Consider the following 7,370-nt stretch of genomic DNA (forward strand, 5'->3'; position numbering starts at 1 on the left):
ATTCATACGGCAAGAAGTTTTCTCACCATTATTTAGAAAGAAAAACGGGGAGATATTAGAACAGGTCGAAGTTTGATTATTTTTTAATGGTATAGATATATTTTTATACATACATAACACAAGTATTATTTTAACATAACTGGCTGCACTAGCGCAATGCGATCTTCTTAATGGAATTCAGACTGTCACTTTTAACCGTATAGTAGTGTTCTGTGTGCACCGTTTTTCTCCCTAAGACTCAGAGCCTCTATGGCTCCGGTGGCCCAGGGATTCACCCCTCTTAAAATTATCTCTTATGCCTGTGTCGTAATTTACTCTCAACATCAGATATATATGGTATAAACTAGCAAAGCAAAATAAAACAATATAAAAACGGTAAAATTTAGATATGCCCACCTTCAAATAATTTGCCAACGGTTATTGTACAACTATCAATGTAAGTATATATATATATATATATATATATATATACAAATAACTACAAAGTTTATTTAAAGTAAAAAGTATGGAAAAATATATATCAAGGAAACTGACACACGTGATTGCCTCATTTTATCTGAATTAAATTCAAAAGGATAAATTTTTACTTCATCCAAATTCTACCGATTTGCGATGGTTGCCTTCAACAAACGATGAAATATTTGTACTTACATTGAGATTTGACCAAGATAACACGAAAGAAGAGAATTAATATAACTCTATGGTTCAAAATACCCATAATGCAGCTGTTCCAACTTAATAAACCTCTCAATTTAAGAAATGAAATTGAAAATAAAGCAAATTCTTCAACATTTGCTTTTAGTAGTTGTCCCATAAAGTGTTGGGCGATTCTGTAACCCCTGTTCAATGAAAGCATGCATAGCAATACCTTTATTGTTACTTTCTTCTATCCTTATATGTACACAAAATATATATATATATATATATATATATATATATATATATATATATATATATATATATATATCGAGAGGAGAAAACTGAATAGCGCACTACACCGTGACACCCAAATCGAAGCAATCTCATTAGCGACCAAGGTTATATAAACATAAAATCAAAGTTGTCTTTAACTTTATTCTTCGGTAACAAATAGTGACGAGTAGCCTTTGGGCGAACAAAACTTCACACTTCTTACGACGACAGTTTTCCTAAGTGAAACAAAACCATTCTGACCTTTTCTATTAGCCACGGTGTGGAGCAGCCACAAAGCAAAACGATATGGATTTGACACTGACTTACTTCATTAGATATATAATTTATAAGGGGTATATATAGGACATCTTTATCTTATACCCCACCCATACACCTGCATGTACAATGAGTTCAAGTATAGAGCGAAAATAATATATTCGTGCATGCTAATAAATAATTATATGCGTTATTGTATATTCATCGTTCCGGTCGTTTGAGCTTTTTCGTGACCCGAGGTCAATTCGCAGCGAATGGTGTAGAATGAAATAATCGACTTGTACACACATATCTCAACGTTCAACTATACATATGAACCTAGATATTAGTCGAATCAGTATGATTTTCCAACTATAACGATAAACCTACGCTCTTAGAACGCATAAGAAAGTGAGAAAACATACGCATAAGCTGCTAGGCCTATAAAATCCATGAATTAACGGGACACAATGACCGGTAGGCTACAGTATATTGCAGCGTGAACGAGTTACGCTTAGGATACGACGATTTCGCGAGAGTTGATCAGTTTGTATTGTAATGGAAGCCCATGGGAGCACATTATGCACACGGCATAAAGGAAAGCGATAACTTGCTGAGCGAAGTTTTCATGTATATATACACACGTGCAATTTCACTTCACAATATACACATTCATGTAGTTAGTGTTTCCACTCCAGCCACATGACGTAATGCAAATTTTACAGGAAGTGACGTACGTGCGACGGATCAAATAGGGAATCCTACCGTGTATCTTATATACTTAGGACAGTGAAATGCGTCGCTTAGTATATTGTTTATGCAAATCAATGTCATTCACTAAAGTCATGTCTTGTACTGCAAGGGGTATCATCTGATTTGTGCGAGAAACACATAATGGACTCTTTTTATCAAAGGTTACAATATTCATATTAGCCACATCACTATCCTACCGCTGTAATATATATATATATATATATATATATATATATATATATATATATATATATATATATACCGTCACACGGTCGTATATAAAATATTTTGCCTACATAAGCAAAACAATGGGAAAGCAAAATGAGTGGCTCTATTATAAAGTAAGATATCATGCTTAAGCTTGTATAAAAGGGATTTTAAGGGTCAGAGAAAGTTTTGAATCATTTATCCGCTCTTCTGTTGGGTTGTTTCATTTTAAACAGTTAGGCCTATAACAACTTTTAAGACTGTGGTTAACAATAGGTACAACTAAGACACATATATTCACTGGCATGGTGTGTCTCAAAATGATTCCCAGAAGACATCGAAAGAGTGCTAAAATAGACAGTTATTTATGTCTCAGTATATATGGTTAACTACACAATTTTAGAATGGCAGTAAAATATTTGAGCATGAGTGACATATTATGTGATTTCATAGCATATTTTTGGGGCAATATACTGATGACGTTTAAGATAGTGAAATTATATCATGCACATAATTGCGCGGTTAGCTGTATTATTTTGACGTACGTATAAACATACCTGTCATGAGGCTAGGTGTTAAGAAAAGTGCTTTGCTTGATCGACCACCATTTTGGCGTGAGAAAATACAGACATTTAAGCGAAAACCGATGTCTCAAGCTCAGCATGAGTCAGAAAAAAATGAGAATGTGTTTTTTTGTTACTTAGCACAGCGGAATATGTTCTCCTCAATAGCCTATAAGTTTTACAATTTTAACCCGGCACGCATATACATACGATATGTACCAATGAGATACCGTACAAAATTGTGGTTCCCCTTCCCTTCCCCAATAATACTGCCCCCCTCGATATTACTGTGCTTACATGTACCACGCTGTATATTGCAACACATGTTTAGGCCAATCAAAGATGACGCAAGGACAAACAAGAGTATGGACGTCGAAGTACATTTTATACTGTTGTAACCCAGAACGTACACTGCATTGCAACAGCAAGCACACCATGTGCCTATAAAGAAAAACAGGTTCAATTTTTCCCGTAGTTTTCTTAACAATCTGCGGATGCTCTTGAGTTCACATGTTGCACGGAAAACCTTGGTTTAAAGATTGTACAAGACTCTCAGTTGCTTCCCTCTTTCTCCAACACCACCCCTCCCTCCTTCCCACCCCCCCCCCCACACACACACTTTCTCCAACCCACTCAGTCAATATGTACTTCAAGTTATAAAATATATTTCTTTATCAATAACAATGTTTACTTGCTGTAATGGAGAAAGGTTTTGCAGAAACTGAATCTAAAATATTGAATATAACATGACCAAATTTCTGTGTCCACACTGGTAACATTCGACGTTGAAAATTTGAGGGAAAAAAAGGTAAAAAAGTAATTTCCTTGAGGTCTTAACTCGCCAAAACGTTTTCATACATTTTTAAGGGACACACAAGATGTACTGAATGTCCCAGTGAGGAAAACTTCCTCGAAGGTTGTAATAAAAACAGTTTAAGAATTTTGACCAAAGGTGACCATATTTGAATATCTAGCATATTTAGGGCCAATACAAAGTACCTTTAAGAAGTCCATACAAAGAACACACATAGATAACTATTTGTAATGTTTTGTAGGTCTTGAAAGTAAGGTAAATAGTACACGTAACTTTTGATATTAATTGATGATGTCATTGTTCACGTAGTTATGGGTAAACAATTGAAAGCCAAGCTTATACTTATTGTATTGCTAAATTCAAGGTTATCATATCTGTTCAACCTGTAGGTAGTGTCTTATTGACTATTCAAGCTAGTGATGACAGAGAGCTCCATTCTAACTCACGTGTGATACGTAGGTCTTTATTTCTGGTTTCTTCTCACGACATCCCTGAGTTGCTACACATAAAACTAAGCAGTGTCGAAAAAGAAAAGCACAGGGGAAAAAATGAAATAGAAATAAGCTCGATTCGAGATAGAATTGCCTGATTTCAAAACGTTATTTGTTGTTTAGCCTAATTATAATCTTTTGAGATTAGACAGTGTCCGCATTGAACTGTATTAATTGTAGGCAAATGTACTTAATACTTTATATACAAATTAACTTCATATACTTGTAGCTATAGTATTATAGTAGTATATATATATATAGTATTATATATATATATATATATATATATATATATATATATATATATATATATATATATATATCAGGTGCGTATCAAGGGGGGGCGTTGGGGGCGCGCCCCCCCCCCCGGGTAAGGAAAAGAGGAGTGAAAAAAAGAAAAGAAGAAAGGGAAAAGGAGGGGGAAAAAAGAAAATGAGGAGGGGAAGGAAGGGAAAAGAAAAAGAAAAAAGAGAGAAAAAGGAGAAAAGGAGGGAGTAGAAGATAGCCAAGACCTCGGGAAGAGAAAGAGGAACAGTCGTAGTTGAAGCGCTGATCCCTATAGTATACACAGAGTAGCCAGTGACAGATCAAGGATTACGAAGGGGGTGTGCGCCTCACCCTACCCCTTAAACCGACAACTCCAACTCTAATGTATCTATATAAATACTATATATGGTCTATCATAACGCGTGTGTGTGTATGGACGCCTTAAACAATTGTAAAATTGTGCTATATGGAACCAACTGTGGCTGGTCTTGAACTCGACCGAGTCGTCGGGGAACATGACGCATGTGGGGGGGGGGCGACCGCCCCCCCGAGCAAATTTTCTTTATGACATCGCTAGTAATTTCAAAATAGACAATGCTTAGATGCAACTTACAAGGCCTGGGAAGTGTCATTTCCAGCGATCTGGGAGGCATTTTCGGCCAAAATTTTTCTTTACGCTTCGCGCCAACTCATGGTGGCGCTACGCTGAGATAGTTTGCCTACAGGACTCGCCCCTCCCTTGGCAATTACTCGCTACACGCCTGTTCGAATTTGTAAAGCAAAGAGCAGACATCACATAATATCAGTGAGCATTGAAATGCATGTTCCACGATGAACAGCCTCAAAAACTGTCTATGTGTGTAGTCAAAGGCGTAGGAGCCCAATTGGATTTGGGGCTGTAATGACTTGCCCGAAAAAAAAAGCGCGTACAACATATCGATGCCAATATCATATAAGCAAGCATCGGTCATTACATTGCATGGCATCGTGTACCTTACGGTCCGTGAAAGTTGCACAGTATACCGGCGGATGCTAATGTAAACAACGAAATGTCTTATGTAGATGGAGAAAAAGCATACAGATCCATTTATGTCAAAACTCTCTTTTACAGTAGTAATGTCGGCCAAGCTTAGAACTTTATTTGTATTACCAAGGAGATCATGTTTAAGCTATTCATTGCTATTTATTTTTCTTTCAGTAGGTGCCCGAAAAAATGGGGAAAAAATTGGTTGCGGGGGGGGGGGGGGTGGCTGCAGCCCCCGCGTCCTACGGGACCTACGCCTATGTGTGTAGTGTTCGGTTTCGATATACCTGATATCGGAAATATCTGGTATTTATCATTTTCTTCAACCAAGTTTTATAATAGCCATTATAAGAGGTTTTAATATTTGTACACCAATAAATTAACTGTGTCTGAATTTTCGAAAATTTCCTGACCAACATTCTTCATCATACTTTCCTCTACTCGTGCAATTTTGACCTGTCTGTTTGGGGTTCAAGGAGGTTTTTCTATATTGGTTGTCCATAGTTTGAATTTTTTGCAACATTATGGGTATGTTTTGAAGTGATTTTATTCACGAGAAATGTGAATTTTCAAATTCTCAACAAATAATGGGCTTAAAACCTTGAAAAGTGGGGCTTTCGGATATTGTGGGCCGTGACGTAGAATCACCTACAAAAGCAATGATCCATAGGACATGCAATGAGGTCGAACATGATGTGTGACTGGTGACAATCTTCAAAAAGGTTATGGATGGAAGAAAACTGTTGGGAAATACTTGGTTCTCAGGCAAAAGTGTACATCTGGTTGGTCATTTTCAAGCCCGAGAAGTGCCATTTCCGGTGATCTGGGGGGGGGGGGGGGGGGGTATCAAAACCAGAAATTTTCTTGTACGCTCCGCGCCAACCGATGGAGGCGCTCCGCTTAGATAGTAATTCGCGCCCCCCCCCCCGGGTTAGAAAATCCTGGATACGCGCCTGTATATATATATATACATATATATATATATATATATATTTATATATATATATATATATATATATATATATATATATATATATATATATATATATATATATATATTGAGACTTGATATATATATATATATATTTTGAGTTTTGATATTTGTTCTCACAAATCAAAGTCATATGCCCCATTGCTCATGAAGTTTGAGTCCCCTCCCCTCCCTACACTGATCCCCCTTTGCATCCCTTGCGGAAAACTGAAAGTATTAATTGTTATTATAAACAGATGACCTCACCAGTAGTCCCATACTCATACCGGTACGAACGCACCGGCGTCAGTAGCTTTTCCTACACTAGTCTATATGATTCAATGTGTCACATGTCTGGATCGCGGCTGGAAGATCTGACCTATTTATCGCTGACAATTGTCTCAAAATATCAGCTATACAGCAAGTTTAATATCTCCCGCACCAAATGTGCACTCCACATCAAGATTGACTTGTCCACATATGCCCCCCCCCCCGCCCCAATCCGGTCTGAATAATTTTCAGCATTACCTGGGGAATCATTCGTCATTCTCTATTAGCTGTTATACATTTTCCTATCTTCACTGGTTTTGAGTTCAGGAAGAACGAGGGATACACTTTAACTTTGCGAAGGCCTATAACCATGGTACGGTGTAAGATAGGAATTTAAACAAGCGCAGATTTGACTTGAAGACGCCTACCTACCCAAGACCAGGGGCGTAGCGAGCGGGGGGGTGTGGGGGGGTGTCACACCCCCCAATAATTTGGTCGCTGTCGGCAAATTTTGGGTCTGTCGGCAAAAGGAGAAAAGGTGAAGAGAGCGGAAGGGGAAGAAAGAAGGAAAGCTGAATAGAGAAAAGGAGAACGGGAGCTTCTTCCATGCCAAATTTGACTTAAAATATGCACCAGATTGCATCTAAGGACGTTTCAAAACTAAAAATTACTCAAAGGGGAGGGAGACACCCCCTCCCCTTAGACCCCTCCCCCATTTCAGTCACCACTTCCAGATCCGTCGGCAAATCAAATTTGACTTAAAATATGCACCAGATTGCATCTAAGGACGTTTCAAAACTAAAAAATTTCAAAAGGGAGGGGGACACCCCCTCCCCTTAGACCC

The sequence above is a fragment of the Apostichopus japonicus genome, chromosome 11, assembly GCF_037975245.1.
Source record: "Apostichopus japonicus isolate 1M-3 chromosome 11, ASM3797524v1, whole genome shotgun sequence".
Lineage (NCBI taxonomy): Eukaryota > Metazoa > Echinodermata > Holothuroidea > Aspidochirotida > Stichopodidae > Apostichopus > Apostichopus japonicus.